Source organism: Pleurodeles waltl, chromosome 1_1 (genome assembly GCF_031143425.1).
Source record: "Pleurodeles waltl isolate 20211129_DDA chromosome 1_1, aPleWal1.hap1.20221129, whole genome shotgun sequence".
In the NCBI taxonomy this organism is placed as follows: Eukaryota; Metazoa; Chordata; class Amphibia; order Caudata; family Salamandridae; genus Pleurodeles; species Pleurodeles waltl.
In genome coordinates, this window is record NC_090436.1 from 667,694,808 (window position 1) to 667,711,950 (window position 17,143).

Below are 17,143 nucleotides of genomic sequence, written 5' to 3' on the forward strand. Positions count from 1 at the left end.
AAGACCGAGGAGTGGTTTACGGGTCAGCATCCAACCCTGAACAACAGCCTGTAACCAGGGCAATCTGTAAAGTATTTATGAGTACCAAATGAGTTATACCAAAACAGTTATAAATGTAAAGCACCACTCAATAAAAATTCAAAAAGGAATGAGAAACGTTCAGTGAAAGGGAACTGGAGATATGACTTTTTAAAGTTGTAAGTAAAAACAGCACCAAAAAGCACTAAGCACCAATGACATGTACCAGTACCAAGCAAGATTTCAGGCCGAACTTAGCTTTTGTGGATAAGTCACTGAACTTTAATTTTTATTTTGCATATGTTCCATTTCTAAATATATCAGATGTGCTACTTTGTGGGCAATAAGATGGACTTGGGGTGATTTATTAATACTTAATAGCAGGTGAGAGATCAGAGCCAAGTTTGTATATGCCACTGTGAAGATTCTTGGGAGGGTTATTTTGGCCAGGCTAACTGATTTGCTGGAAAGTACAAAGGTGGTCTCTACCTTTCAGTATGGGTTTAGGCAGGGTAGGGGAACAGTGGACCAGTGTCTGAAATTACATTTGATCTTAGGTAAATATACAGTGGCTAAATCTGAATGTATATATTTAGCCGTATGGATTTGTCATCAGCTTTTGCTCGGGTGAACAGAGCCAAATTATGGGTGATGTTGTTAGAGATGGGTATGGATTGCAGCATTGTACGTTTTTTGCACGATCTGCATCAGGACCTTATCACCACAGTTAAGTATAACCACAAAGGCTTGTTATCATCACCAGTTAAGTATCCTTAAAGGAGTGAGATGGCTGTATTTTGGCCCCCCTTATTCTTTACCCTTTATATTAACCATTTGTGTGCAATCTTGTGTTTAGCTACCTCTGGTACCCCTCGGGCAAGGGAGCAGTATATCCCTGCCTTAGTATATGCAAATGATACGGTCCTAACAGCTAGAACGGCGGTGAGGTTGCAAAGACTGTTGGATTCTTTAATTTTGTTTATGGCCTCGCTTGATCTTGAAACTAATTATACGAAGTCCCACACTATGGTTCTTGGGAAAGCACATAAACCGCATCTTTGAGGGTGGTAACGAGATAACAAGTCTCAACCTTCCTCTACCTGGGGGTCATTTTAGACGATAAATGAACAAGGGCTCCACAAAGAAAGGTGAAAAGAAATTATTTTGCTAGGGTGGTGTCCGCCCTCATCCATTTCGCAGTCAGGTTGGGGTCCACACCACAGCAAGTTATTATGAAGGTGTATCGAGCAAAGTGCCTGGCGATAGTTCTGCTACAGCAGTGAGTTATGGGGCCATAAGGACTTTTATGACTGACAAAGAGCGGGGAATGTTTTTATAAAAAATTACAGTGTCTCTTGAAATCGTCTCCAACATTCGCCGTACATGAAGAACTGGGTCTGAGTTACATTATCAACATGTTGACGGTCGCCACCCTGTAATATAGTTTAAAGTATGGGCCAGTCCCGAGTTAGAGTTAAATCAGGTCATCATTAAAGATTGCCTTGCCCTGCATAATTGCCTATGTATCATGTGGTTATGCTCTATCAAAGAGTCTTTGGAAATGTTTGGTTGACCAACATTTTTTGCGGCCCTGGAGCAAATTAGAAAGCGGGACGCCCCATGGATTAAAAAGCAGTTCTTGGCCAGAGTAAAGATGAAACGAGAAGGGGGAAGAATTGCAAAAACCCAAGATTAGACCTTATTGTATCACGAACACTGGAGAAGATATGGAGTCATACCTTCAGGTGTACCTCTATTCATCATCGTTTTTTATTGACACGCTTTAGGTTAAATGGGCTGTATTGGCCCCTAGCTGAATTTAGGTTAAATGGGCTGTATTGGCCGCTGGCTGAATTTAGGTTAAATGGGCTGTATTGGCCCCTGGCTGAATTCGATGGGCAAACAGGAGCACAAGGCATGTTCCTGTGATAGTTTTTCTAGCCAGGGGCTTTGCACTTTATCTTCTTCTGTGAGCACTACAGAACCCTAAGGAAATGGTATATTTGGCCTCTGTTAAGAGGGAAAGGCTTTGTCCAGGTAAAACCGGAAGTGTTGTACTCACAACTACTTCAATCCCCAGTGATCAGTTATGGAGTGGCCCGCATCTTAGCAGGTGCCTTAAGACTCAGAATGTTACACGTAATCGAAGCAAGGGGGTGACCCAGTAATTATGTATTTTTATGGTTAGGACCATATACCTAAGTGTAGAGTACTTAAAGATAACTATTGATGGTTAGGATTTTTTGTAGCTGATGGAGTATTGGACCGTTCTGAGACTTACTTTTTAACCGTGGATTTAGTATTTAATATTTTACTGTATTTATTTTTATAACATGGTGCTTTTTATTGTTTTATTGATGGTCTATATTATTGTATTTATAAATGTGTTTTTATGGATAAAAGTTTTCTGAAAAAAATGTTAAATTGACTTGATGTAATAGCAGGTTATGTGCTCTTTTGACAGGATTCATAGCAGGATTTTAGGGTGCTGCAGTCAGGCTACACATGATAGTGCTAAAGTCAGTTTTTCTCTGTCACTGTAGTGGATAGCGCAATCAGTGCTGCAGTCCACAAGTGACATTTAACTATTCAAGCCATGGATGCATTTCTGAACCATATGCCTTGGCCTTATAGAAAAGTTTAATATAGCAACTAGGGTGAAGCAAATTTTGGAAAGATTCAAAACAGAGTTCGGGCACTTTGCTATGGGTTAGCAGGGGTAAAGTCTACAGAGTTCTAAACCTAGAAAAACAAATAACCACAGAAAAGATTGTCATTTGCTACAGATGCTTCAAGGAACAGGGGTGAAATATAAATAAAAAGGCAATACTTTTGTTATGAAGTATTTGCAATGAGAGATGTGAGAAATTGACACAAATTTTCAATCTATAATAAAGAAACAAGAAAGTGCACAAAGAGGAAGCAAGATCTGTAAAGAATAATTGTTAAAAAGTGAAAAAGAGAAATAGCTGTTTCTGTATTTGTGGGTGTTATTTGTGTGCATGGAGGGCTTAGGTGAAGGCTGTTGCTTTGTGGCTGTCATTATGACTTTTACCTATTGGGTTTTGCAGCTTTATGCCTATGTCTCTGGTTGGTAAGTGTTAGAAGTCGGGTCTCTAGTTGGCAGAGGTATTCACCTTTGTCCAAATAGGGAAAACAATCCTAGTCAGGGTAAGTCACATACAATCCAAATTATCCTGTGCCCACCCTCTGGTAGCTTGGCAAGGATCAGTCAGACGTAACTTAGAAGGCAAAGTGTAAAGTATTTGTGTAATAAACCATACAGTAACTCAGTGAAAACACTACACAAATACACTGCACAGGTTTGGAAAAATATAAGATATTTATCTGGTTAAATTAAGGTCAAAACGATAAAGATTCAATAAGCACAAGTTGAGATATCATTTTGGCAAGATTAAAAAGAGTCTTAAATCTAAGAAATCAACAGTTGTCTCTTGTTTGCACAAAGTACCTGGTTTGCATCAAAAATAACACACACGGAGACCGCAGAGGAGGAGATGCATGTAAAAATAGTGTGTGCGTCAGAATTTCCGACGTGGCACAGACGATGCGTTGTTTCTTTCCATGCTGCAAGGGGCTTTGCATCGATTTCCAGCATGCAGTCTTGGTTCCTCACTGTGATGCGGGAATCTTTTTGAAGCCCAGGAATGATGCATGGAAATCCTGGGCGTGTGGGACGAAGTCACAGGCATTGCGTTGATCCGGTAGGCGATGCGTCTAATTTTCTGTCGCAGAGCAGGTGCTGCGTCGATTCTTCACTCGGGAAGTCGGGCTGCGTCGTTCCAGTTCAGCTGAGTGTGGATCCGGTAGGCTGTGTGTCGAATTCCCGGCCGTAAGGCAGGAGCTGCATTGATTCTTCACTCTGGAAGTCAGGCTGTGTCGTTCCTGTTCAGCAATTTTCTCATCAAAAGGAAGGCTGTGCATTGTTTCCGGCAGGTGGTGCGTCGATTTTCAGCGCACAAGGAGCTCCTTGAAGAGATGAAGTCTTTTTGGCCCTGAGACTTCAGAAAACAGGAGGCAAGCTCAATCCAAGCCCTTGGAGAGCACTTCTCAGCAAAGTCAGAGGGCAGCAGGGCAGCAGTCCTTCTCAGCAAAGCAGTCCAGATGAATCCTTTGGGCAGCCAGGCAGTTCCTCTTGACAGGTTACAGGTTCAGGTCCAGAAGTGTCTGATTTGGTGGGGTCAGGGACCCAGGTTATATACCCAAAAATGCCTTTGAAGTGGGGGAGACTTCAAAGAGTGGTTTTGAAGTGCACAAGGTCCCCTTTCGGTACAGGTCTGTCTGGTAGGGTCCCAGTAGGGGGGGGTGGCAGTCCATTTTCTGAGGGCAGGCCACTTGCCTTTGAAATGTAAGTGTCAGGCCCTCCAACTTCCCAGCCGTGGAAGACCCATTCAGTATGTAGATGAGTGCAGGTGTGACTGAATATCCTGTGTTTGTGGTTGTCTAGGTGAAATGCACAAGGGAGCTGTCAACCAGCCCAGACGTGGGATGGAGACAGGCTGTAAGGCACAGATGGATTTTAAGTGCAGAGAAATGCTCACTTACTAAAAGTGGCATTTCTATAAAAGTAATACAAAATCCAACTTCACCAATAAGCAGGATTTTGTATTACAGTTCTTGTCATACTAAATATGACCTGTTTACCCCTTTCTGATCAGAATCTACCACTCAAACAGTATATGAGGGTAGCCCTAATGCTATCCTATAAAAGGAGCAGGCCTCGCAGTAGTGGAAGTCCAATTTAGGAGTTTTCCACTACCAGGACATATAAACCGCATATGCACATGTCCTACCTTTTAACTACATAGCACCGTACCCTATTGGTTACCTAGGGCCTACCTTAGGGGTGACTTATATGTAGAAAAAGGGGAGTGTAGGGCTTGGCAAGTACTTTAAAATGCCAAGTCGAAGGTGCAGTGAAACTGCACACACAGGCTTTGCAATAGCAGGCCTGAGACATGGTTAAGGACATAGTTAAGGGGCTACTTATGTGGGTGGCACGACCAGAGCTGTCGGCCCACTAGTAGCCTCCAATTTACAGGCCCTGGGCACATGTAGTACACTTGAATAGGGACTTACAAGTAAATCAAATGTGCCAATTGGGTATGAACCAATGTTATCATGTTTAAGGGAGAGAGCATATGCACTTTAGCACTGGTTAGCAGTGGTAAAGTGGGTAGAGTCCTAAAGCCAGCAAAAATGAGGTCAGAAAAAGAGGAGGAGGAAGTCAAAAAGTTTGGGGGTGACCCTGCAGAGAGGCCATTTCCAACAGTAGGCCAAGAGAAAATGGCTCCAGGGTAGCAGGCACGGTGGATGATACTGCAACAAAACAACTAGTGCTTCTAGCCCCAGTTATCAACCACCATTTGAATACCATCAAAAGGGGGATTTGAATACAATCTGGGACAAAAGAAACAGTGCAGTCTGACACAGCAAAACATGGTGAGCTGAGACCACTGGTAATCTGCTTTCTGCACTCCCAAGCAAGCAGTGTGCCAGTACTACACTTCAGCATTCTTGGAAGCAATCGGTCAAAACTCATACATTTCTCTATTTCCTAGGAAATATTGTGAGCATATGCAACTCTTCCCAATCCATCTAATCATCACTCATACATCCATCCAATATTTTTTGTGAATTTTGCTAAACGTGTAAGCCTACTTCATATCTTGGGGCGCAGATTTACAAATCTGGTTGAGAGTAAGGGGCTGCAAATGATTGCAAAAATGGTCTTCTAAATTTGGATAGCATGTCCACTTCCAATCACTAATGAACAATGTCACAGAGTTGAAGATGCTGTGGCATACCTAGAGAATCTAAACATGTCAACATAAGTTTACATTAGATGTACCTTTGCTCTTCTTGTTCTGGATGCAATTTTGTCCTGTGTAACCTTATGTTCTTGCAGTTGAGGATGACATTAAAAAATAAACTTTCACTTTTTAAAATCTCAAAATGTAATTAGCCCGCTAGCAGCAACCTTGGTCAATGTTTGGACCTACCTCTGTGAATTTTAGTCTATTTCCCACAGCATGCTATTTGAGAAAATATTCTCGGTGACACATTCTTCCAAAGGGTCTGAATCTTGAAAAGCTAAAGATTATGTTGATTAAAAAATTTACCAATATCTTCCCAAAAGAAGGCATGCCAACTACAAATACGCTGGAAAATCAACACTTGATCACAAGGGATGAAGGCGGTTGTTGTTTAATTAGGGCTGTCAATCTTCCGGCCATAATGTGAGAATAAAATCTCAATATTTAATAAAAGCTTGTGCGCTGCACACGATTCCCCTGTGTGGGTGTTTTTGGAATTAAATGTGCGTGCTTTGAGCGTACCATTAATATTGATTTATCATTGTCTGCAACAAGTTATTTTTAATATATTAATACATTATCTTGCATTATGTACATTGTCATAGAAATGATAGTGAATCTTACTTGTTTTATATTTTTGTGTTATATCAATTAGCTTATTTTATGTGTATGTGTATATGATTTTTATGGAATTACACAACACTTTCCTACCTTCCTCCACAAGAACAGACCCTAGTACCCTACCACCTCTACGGGGTGAGCTATGTCATAAGGCTGGCAAACCACTTAATGTTTTCCTGGTAGTGAGTGAGGGTGCAGTGAGGGAAATTGGGGAAAAGGGATCAAAAAAAGAACAAGCCCCAGCTAAAGGGAATCCAGCACATGCTCTGTACCCCCAACATGGCAAATGCATATGCAGGTATATAAAACAGTGGGTTGGACTTACTAGAGAGGATTGGAAAATATCTTTTCCAGAGAAGGGGGCCTTTGATCTAGAATGCTTCAACAATTTCAAAAAAGATAAAAAAGAAAACAAAAGTAAAGTTGATGCTGACCAATGTCCAGTTTTCCTAAATTGGTCTGAGGAAGCCAACAAATACAGACACGAGTGTTAGGTGGAGGGTATGAAAGAAGCTTGTGTGAAGCTCAAATATCAAATTATCCTTTTGAGGAATTGGGTTAGGGTTATTACCCCTACTCATTGCCTTCTCCTTGTTTCCCCAAATCAAGTTCAAAAAGTCAGAGAGAGGAGAAGACAAGTAGGAGGACCTGTTAGAGGTCTTGAATATCCTTATGCCGGTAAGTGATGCTGGTGGTGCACCCATATCACGAAGCAGTGCTGACAGTACAGCCAACAGAAGAGATACTGGCAAAGGATGTGCAGGTAAGCACAGTGAACCAAACAAGTGGTAGTGTGATAGGCAATGAAGAGTCATACAATGGTGCAATGCGTGCAAGATGAGAGCCTGACTTTAGGACCTCACACCTCTTCTAGAACTCGTTTTCACTAGGCATCAATCCAGTAGAATACACAGCCCAACTATAACCCAAGGAGCACCATTGGAAAACGAGTGAGAGAAATTGAAAGAAACACCCAAAATGATCAACATATACCATCATCCAGTGATGTAGATAACGATGACCCCATGATGTCCCATTAAACCCATCTGATGCCCTCCTTCCTTTACGAGAGTACCCGGATCAAGGAGTAGGATACCGAGATACAATTCAATCCCCTTGGTCTCCTTCAGACTCACTCAACATTAAGAAACGGTTTCCTAATATCCTTGAAAATCCCATGAATATCGAGAAGAGCTACAAACTGTTTTCAGAGTACTACAAATCAAACTGGGTGGATGTGAAACCACTGTTGTGTCTCGCTGAGTGAAGTTAGGATTGTGTGAAAGAAAACAGTAGCTGGTCTCAACAGGCACCTGGTGATGCGACTGTTCTTGCAGCTCTGAAGGAGGTCTTGGTAAATAAATGCTTTAATAGAGGTGTGTCTGGTCAAGACCAACTGGACAAAGATATCTCAGTTTAAACAGAATAAAAGTAATTTCCTAGTTATTACCTAGATCATTTGAAAAATGTGTTTGCATGTTACTCTAGTATTGCTTACTTGCTGAAAGTGCACAGAAAGCTGATGGTGCTGCTTTTTTCAAGGTCTGCTGCTCAAGGTACAGGACCAGTTCCCCACTATTTATGTTGGGTTGCAGGTCAAGGGTATAGCTGAACTGCTATCGTTGTTTGGCAGTATATGAATGGAAAAGGAAATCAAATGAATCTAGATTTACAAATGCAATCATTTCAACAAACCATGAAAGGGAAGAGATGATGAAGATTGCAGAGGGTAAATAAGAGGGCTGGGCAAGGGAATGGAAGAGTGTGGCAAAGCAGGGGGTAGAGAGGTGATGGGGATATTCTGGACTAACTGGTGGTTTCATATGTTTCAGTTGCAGACAACTAGGTCCCTGAAAATGGGATTCTCCCAATGTAATCTCTATGTGCCCCTCCAACCTGAGTTTACTCAAATCTTTCAAAGTGCATAGCCTAATTTGTAGGGCAGCACAAGAGGTTCCAACTGCTCTTTAAATACATTGATCCCTGTAGACCACAATGGACCATATGTGAAATGTACCACTAACCGGAAACCCACCTCATACCTTATGCTAGTGGGGCTAGCTGATCTGCCTTAAAATTCTCTGAATTTCCCTCAACACCTCTATTGGGCTCGTCCACTGATGCAGCTGGTGTTACATATACCTGTGATCCCATCTCCATAAACCCGAGTCCTTTCAAAGATCGACATTCTTTTCAATTAAGTACAACCTCTCCTGCGAACCGATTGGGGTGATATTTTTGTGTAAGTTGAACTGCACTGTCTATTACACTAGTCCTGAAGTTTACCTGAATGTGCCTAAAAAACACTGAAAATGTGATCCTAGTGGTCTTATGAGAAACCACGGATTAAAATGATTGTGTTGAATGTAAAAATAATGTATTGAAATGTATCTATCACACAGTTGATCAAGTTACTCCTACTTTAGGGTCTGAACAATGTTGGATGTGAACTGTCCACTGAGCATGTAGAGATTAAGGAAATCTACTGAACGAACTGCCATGCATTCCCTAATACCCTTTACACCCCAAAGCAGAAGCAAGAAACAGACCTGAGATTAGATCTTAACTCAAATGAGTCCTACTGTCTAATGTAAGTGTGTGAAGCAACCCTTCGTTACTGAGCAAAAAGCCTTGCTAAGACATGTACATCTTAGTGCAAGAACTGTAGATCATTGATGTTGTAGAGATACCTGTTTTTCTTGTTGTTCATCACACCACAACCATACTGTCTTGTATTCCAGCCACTGTAAAATGGTTTACAGTAGTAGATCTTTGTTCGACCTTCTCTATTGTTATAAACCCTGTGAGTCAGTACCTTTTTGCATCAACATTTTTTGGGGTTCAGAAGATGTGGGGTGAGCTTCCTCAAAAGTTTACCAATTCACCATCTATCTTCTCTCAAGCACTCAAGAATGATCTGGATGCCTTCATCTTCGGAGAAGGATCTACTCTACTTCAATATGTGGATAATTTGTTGGTTGTGTGTAACTCTTTAGACCAATGCAAGATGGACACTCTGTACCTCCTTACTGCATTAGCAAAGAAAGGGTTCAAAGATTCTAGAGAAAAATAGCAATTAATCAGAACTCTGTTTCCCACCCCGTGCTCACTATCAAGGTCGTTGTTGGAAAATAGCCCTCTCTGAAGGGTCACCACAAACTTTTTGCCTTCCTCCTCCTCTTTTTCTGACCTCATTTTTGGTGGTTTTAGGACTCTGCACATTTTACCATGCTGACCAGTGCTAAAGTTCATGTGGTTCCTCCCCTAAACATGGTAACATTGGTTACTACCCAATTAGCATATTTAATTTACCTGTAAGTCCCTAGTAAAGTGTTGGGGTCAGAGGCCCTCTGCCCAGGGTCTGTAAATTAAATGCTACTAGTGGGCCTGCAGCACTGATTGTGCCACCCACATAAATAGCCCCTTAACCATGTCTCAGGCCTGCCACTGTAAGGCCTGTGTGTGCAGTTTCACTGCCACTTCACTTTGGCATTTAAAACTACTTGCCAAGCATTAAACTCCCCTTTTTCTACATATACGTCACCCCTAAGGTAGACCATAGGTAACCCATTGGAAAGGCTGCTATGTAAGTAAAAAGGCAGGACATGTGGTTATGTTTTTTACATGTCCTGGTGGTGAAACACTCACCAAATCCTTTTCCACTACTGTGAAGCCTGCTCTTCTCACAGACTAGCATTAGAACTGCCATCATATACTTGTTAGTGGTAGATTCTGACCTGGAAGGAGTAGCCCTGTTATGTTCAGTATTGACAGAATGGTAATAGAAAATACTGCTTAGTGGTGAAGTTGGATTTAATATTACTAGTTTAGAAATGCCACTTTTAGAAAGTGGGCATTCCTCTACATTAAATGCCATCTGTGCCGTACAGCCCTGTCTCCAATCCACTTCTGCTCTGTGCTGGTTGACAGCTCCCCTTGTGCAATCCACCCACACAACCATAAACATAGGACACTCAGTCACATCTGCATTCCCCTGCATACTAAATGGATCTTCCTGGCAGGAAGGGTACAGGAGCTCTCTGTTACACTTCAAAGGCCAGTGGCCTGCCCTCACTCAAAAGACTGATAATTCCCCCACAGGGATCCTGGCAGAAAGGCCTGGGCTGCAAGGGGAACTTGTGCACTTCAAAACCACTCTTTGAAGTTTCCCCCACTTCAAAGGCACTTTTGGGTATATAAACTGGGTCCCTGACCCCACCAAATCAGACACTTCTGGATCTACACCTGCACTTTGTCAGTGGGACTGCCTGGCTGCCCAAAGGACACATTTGGGCTGCTTTGCTGAGAAGGACTGCTACCCTGCTTATCGCCCTGCTGCCTGCTGGCCTCTGACTCTACTGGAAGGATTCTGCCTTGCCCGCAAGTGCTCTCCAGGGGCTTGGATTGAGCTTGCCTCCAGTTCTGAAGAGTTAGGGCCACAGAAACTTCACCAGAAAGAAGGAAATCCCAATGAGTTGGAAAATCGACACAACGCCTGCAGAAATCGCCGCAGCGCCTGCCTCATGGCTGAAATTACACTGCATTGTCTACTGGATCGACGCACCGCCCGCTCCTTCTTCCAGCGAATCGAGGATTTTAGACGCATCATCCCTCTGCGTCAAAATATCCCTGCATTGCATTGAGGAAACAAGGATGTGCTCCTGAAAATTATGCATCACTTTGCAGCGTGGAAAGAAACAATGCATCGTCTGTGCCACGCCGGAAAATCCGATGCAGTGCCTTATTTTTCAATGCATCTCCTCCTTTGCAGCCCCGTGCGTCGTTATTTTTTGTGCATCGCAGGTAATGTGTGTTTAAAAGATGCAACAACTGATTCTTAAGGATTGAGACTCTTTTAAACCTTTAAAAGTGAAATCTCGACTTGTGCATATTCGATTTATGTTGTTTTGATCTTATTTTATTCAGACAAATATTATCTATTTTTCCAAACCTGTGTGGTGTATTTTTGTGGCATTTTCACTGTCTTACTGAATGAGTTATTGCACAAATACTTTACACATTGCCTTCTAAGTTATGTCTGTGTGCTCTCTGCCAAGCTACCAGAAGGTGAGCACAGAATAATTTGGGTTGTTTTGTGACTTACCCTGACTAGGACTGTGGTCCCTACTTGGACAGGGTGCATACCTCTGCCAACTAGAAACTCAGTTTCTAACAGTCATGATATCTCAGCAGGGGACAAACATCTGTCGGCAGACCACATTGAAGTTAATCTTATGTTACCCAGACCAGTCACGGTCTCTCAGACATGCAAGCTGTTGGGAATGGAGGGCTATAGGAGACAATGGATTTTGGGATGTACAACTATTGTTAAATCGCTTCACGATTACACAAAGAAAGATACTTCAGAACCCTTGCACTGGACAAGGAGGTGCATTAGTGCTAATTGACTGTTACAAACCATTCACTTTGTACTATTATGAAAATGATGGGTTTGCATCAGAGGTGTTAGTGCAAGATCACGGAGATCAAATTAACCTGTTGCATACTACTCCTCCATACAGTTGCAGCAGGAGTTTCTCTTTGCCTACAAGGCCATTGAGCCTGAAGTTGACCTTGTAGAAGCTTTTGAAGCTCTTGTCCTTGGTTCCACCCTCATATAGTTGTACCCCATATTCATAGTTGCTGTTTGCTCACCACTGAAATCCAACATTTGCCCATGGGAAGACTATCACAGTGCTAAATTCTTTTGTCATATGCTTCGCACATTACCCTTGTTTGATGTCCTGCCCTAGAACGCTCCTCCTTGCTTCCCACTCCTTAGGTCAGTAGGTCACAAGTCTGCCTGATTGTAACTGCTCCTATGACTAAGCCCTCTCTTATGGACCAATGTCCAAATGTAATCTTGTGTATTAGGTTGATGGGTTATGTCTCAGAAATATTGGTGGCTTGTTAGTGGCTGGTTATGCCATATGTGCACTGCAGAAGTTGCCGTAAGCTGATGCTTACTCAAAGTAGACTCTGCTGAAGTTGCTGAACTGGTGGCTCTGACCAGTGCTTTGTGTTTATGCTGCCTGAAATATTGTTACTATATTCACTGACTCAAAATATGCCTTTGGTGTAGCCCATGACCTTGGGCTCCCCCAGGTACAACAGGGTTTCCTCATCTACTCGGGAACCCCAACTAAAAATACTAGCTATGTTAAAGGATTACTTGAGGCTCTTACGATACTGTCTAAACCTACGATTACAAAATGTGCTGCACATTGGTCCTTCAAGATGAAGCATCCAGGTGAAGTGTTTTTGCTAATGTAACTGACAAAAAGGCCAGGTCCTCCCTGACTTTGAACAAGAAGCAACCCAGAGCTGGTTTCACCCTTATTAGCGCTCATCAGCCAGGTATAGCTTATTTTCAGTGGCCACGTCTGGGTATACCCGATCCACTCAGAGCATCACACTGAATTATACAAAAAAGTGATGGATGGAATGCATGAATTAATCTCTGCCACTGGCAATTACTAGGGCCGCATCCCAATTCATCTTATTTTGCACACTATGCCACCTCACTAACTGAGGCGAAACCGGGCCTGGGTTGCATCAGGGAGAACCTGGCATTTTGGGCTGGACTGTTCCCACTAGAGAACGCTCAAGACTGATTGGCATATGACTGGGTCCAAACTGAGTGGCATGGTGTGGAATAGCATACAAAGATGACAGAAAAATGACTTAGCACATGTAAGCTTTTTATGTACAAAGCTCATGGGCAACATTTAAAACTTCAACCAAAATTCAGAAAAAGTGGCAAGGGAAATGATTCAATATAGCAGCTAGCGAGCATTGTTGTGGCCAGTTCAAAGCAAGGGGGCATGGCTGTGGCCTTACGGCAAGAACTGCCGACTTTGGAACTGGGGAAAAGACTAGAGTCTCTGAGTTGACTTAACATCCTGTGATTCTGGGCGGATCACTTAGTATACCACCTTGCCTAAAAAAAAAGAAAAAAAATAGAATGTAACTGAGAGAGCGCAGTTTATATATTTAGAAATTAATATGAAATGTTTATGAACTAATGTATAATAATGCCGCATAGAAAATGTATTAATGTATTTTGCTAAACGTGCGCTTGAAATTTGCCCACGGGGAGTGGCCGTCAATATATAAAATCACTAATGAAACTGATTAATAATGATGAAATGTTATGTTAAAATATGATTTTGCACTAATATAAAAGGTTATATGTTAAAGTTCTGCTAATAAATCATTAGGCCTTAGTTAGCATGAGTCGAGGCCTAGCTGCCCGGTTGCATATTAAATGTGTTTTTCTAACGTGCAGTGTGCTGACTTGCTGAAGGACATGAACTCGTATTTTTCCAAAGCTAAAAGATGAATGTAACTGTAGTAGATCCGTTCTCATGAAAGTCTACTTGCTTAGTGAAACATTCTTGCTGAATGCAACAGTGTAGACTAGTCGCAGGTACAAGGTCACCTGAACCGGTACAGACAATGGAACCACTGACTGAAGATGCAAAGAGGACCACGAGAGTATGAAATCATACCGGACATTCTACCCGCTGGAGACTTCAATCATAAGGACCAATAAACAACGTGAGAACTGTTATGGGGTGACAATTTTAATGAAGTCATTGAAAACCTATTGGAGGGAGATAGTGGGGTGCCAACCCCAATCAATTAAAATTTAGGGGACTATACAACAGAAAAGGGATAAAAACCCTTGACACAAGGAAATGAGTTAGTTAGGGAGATGCTATTGCGATTTGCTATGACCCAGACACTTTGTTACTCTGCATAGAGACTTTGCTGTTTGGTTCTTCAAACTATCCTTGCCCTTATATTGCCTGTTTACACTTTACCTCCTTATGAGGGAAATGTCCCTTTTACCTGACTTGCTGAATTCCAGGCTGATGGCGAATCAACTGATGCCCTGAGGACGAAGACAGAATCTGTATGCTGACCCAATACGGAGGGTAACTATATGACAATGAAATTGTAATTGTCTGTTTGCTTTTCCTTTCTAGGTACCAACTGCTTCTTTTGACAGAGACCATAGTTAGATGTTTTTTTAAATTGGTGTTGCTAAATTGTTTTGCATGAAGCCCAACATGCCAATGCTAATTCGAGGTTAGATGAGGGGTACACTAAACAGACGCAAATAGACAAATGACTGAATCTATGCTTTGTTGAATAATGTGATAATTATACTCTGCTGAGGATAACCTATGTTGACAACGTGCTATATTCTAATATTCGTGATTCTTGCTTTGATGAAATCTTATCAGAGTTGCCATATTTTGACTATGCTAATGTGTTTCTTGGTTTTGAGACTAATAAACTTACTAGTAGAATTGTAATCAATAGGGAATAAACTTCATATAATAGTACTAAACTGGTGTGGTTATTCATGACTGCAAGGTCATGGTGGTTTCTGAGTTTTATTAATGTCCTTGACTGATCTGAATTGTCTTATTATGGTAAACATTGATGACGTTATTGACATATTGATTGACATGTTGATTAGTTATCTCGTCCTAAGGTGTCTTCAATCAGGGTCAAAAGATTCATTGGCCTAAAACGAGTCCCAGAGTGAATAAATTAGTCATAAAGGGATGCGTTAGCATAACCTTGTGTGATATAACTGGGGCCCATAAGCGCTCCATTATTTCCGTTCAAGTTCGAACTATATAAAACTGCAGAAAAAAGCACATCTGACGTGAGTAGCTCAGGGGAGTACCAGCTGCAAACGGACGCACTCATAAAAAGGGTTCTTTATTTTCCGTGGCAATATAATAAAGAGGATTGCAACCACACTGACACATACAGTATAACATTTCACATTTAAATGTTGTTTCGCTCTTTAAATTCAAATGCATTTGACTAAATTCCTAAACCGTTAGGAGAAAGGATGTAAACTCTTGCAGAAACCGTCCTGCGGATAGTCTGTTGACATTTACTGTCAAGAAGTGAAAAAGTACTTCAAACAGCAGGTCGTCGCCACATTCTTAAAATTGTACACGTACCGTGAGTAAGAGAATACGGACACTGGAACCCACTCAACAAAAAATAACCTGTCCTTCAAGAGACATGGGGCCAACATTTAAGCACATCTGTGGAGGAATGGGAGCCCAAAGTGAGGGGAAGGGCGATTTGTAAAGAAAGTAATCAAACAAGCCCTTCTGTAGTCAAACTCTCTGCCTACCTGCTGTATCTTCTGACGTCCTGTGTTTTTTTTTTTTTTTTGCCGACACAAACGATGGGTGCTGCGATCTTTCGCAGTGTTCCCTATGTACTTTTCCGGTGGCTTCTACTCCCTTGAGGCACTGCTGCAGTGTTGGCATCTTCGCTGCCATGGTGACCGTCGAGACGGCATCCGTAGCTTGGAGACCTATCAACAAACCTGACATCGCCAAACTCCTGATATGCTGATTGGATGGCCGGACCCAAACATCTCCCGATGGGTTAATTTGGCCAATCAGAAGTTATTTTATTGCGATTCTTCAGAGAGTACATCTCGCGATAGAGCAACGTGGCAGTTCTAAACAGTTTTGGATCACCGTGCCATCAGGGCTGAAAGTTAATACAGTGGGAGTGGTACAGGGTGTTTAATAGATGTGATGGATGGAGGGAGGGGGTCCTTTACAGTCCCCGTCAGCTTCTGGGCTGCCGATTTGGAAGTGTGCCTCATCCGAAGTAATGCAATGGCCATCAGATGCTTTGTGTGCTTTTTCATTCAGTAGCAACCCCCCCCCCTCTCCCCCCACCTCTCTGACTACTGGGTCCACGCCTATAATTGCTAAGTTTTCGGCTTGTTTATGTGTGGCATGTCCATGTCAGCAGAGTGATGTGTGATACTTCAATTCCTAGGCGTGACACTAGGAGACACTATATTGAGTATAATAAAGCAGTTATGTTGATGCAATGATATATATGAAATTACCCATTTAACGGATAGCAACGTCTTAGGTGCAACGCTCTTGAAATAAAATGCTTATATAATGACACTAAACTATAGATCCTTTAACAGGACACGTAGGAGTCCTGTGTACCTTTTCGGTATTTTGTGTAAGATTTACGAACAGGATAGAGTGGTCGGCAGTCACAGCCTATCCAAACTAAGCTGAACATCAGTTGCTGGCAACGTACTGCAGGGGCCCTCACGAACGGCAGATGTGGCCCGTCCCACACAGACTGCGAGGGGCCAGGGCCGGACAGGCCTTTATATCCCACCGGACGTTTCCCTGGCGGTTTGGAGACCCAGGAAGACGGTTTTTAGGGCAGGGTCCTGCCCCTTCTCCTGGTGCCCCTGTCACTATTACCCGGCTCCCAGGTTAAGAGCAGCCAAGACCGGAAGGCTTCAAGAGAGAGAGGAAGGGACGGAGGAGGAGGCAGTGAGGAAATAGTCAGAGAAGATGAAGATAGAGCGAGGCCACTGTCTATGTCCGACAATTGTGTCTCGCTATGAATGCGTTAACACGCCACTGGGTCCTTATCTGAGACGTGGCCCTCATCTAAGTGACATTGTCAGTCAGTGTGCCAATAGTGACGCATGACTATATCGAGCAGCGCTACTGGTGCCCAGTCCGTCTGTGCCCTGCAGCTCCGCGGAGTGGAATGCGGCACCTAGCGTCATTGGCAGTCAAGGATGTGCCAGGGCAGGTACAGCGAGGCAGAGGCTCGAGGGCCAACCAGTGCCACCT

At 42.6% G+C, this 17,143-nt stretch overlaps 1 protein-coding gene across 2 annotated transcripts in view; it reads right to left on the bottom strand.

The window, feature by feature from the left end:
• The window catches only part of LOC138286585 (zinc finger protein 474-like), a 154,421-nt gene extending 138,510 nt beyond the window's left edge, over positions 1 to 15,911 (bottom strand). Inside the window, exon 1 of one of the 2 annotated variants that reach the window (XM_069226991.1) lies at positions 15,646 to 15,909. The gene's annotated coding sequence lies outside the window, so the exon portion shown is untranslated. Of the gene's footprint in view, positions 1 to 15,645 lie in introns of both variants that reach the window. The other variant, XM_069227000.1, reaches the window with a different exon arrangement.
• Positions 15,912 to 17,143: the final 1,232 nt, after the last annotated feature.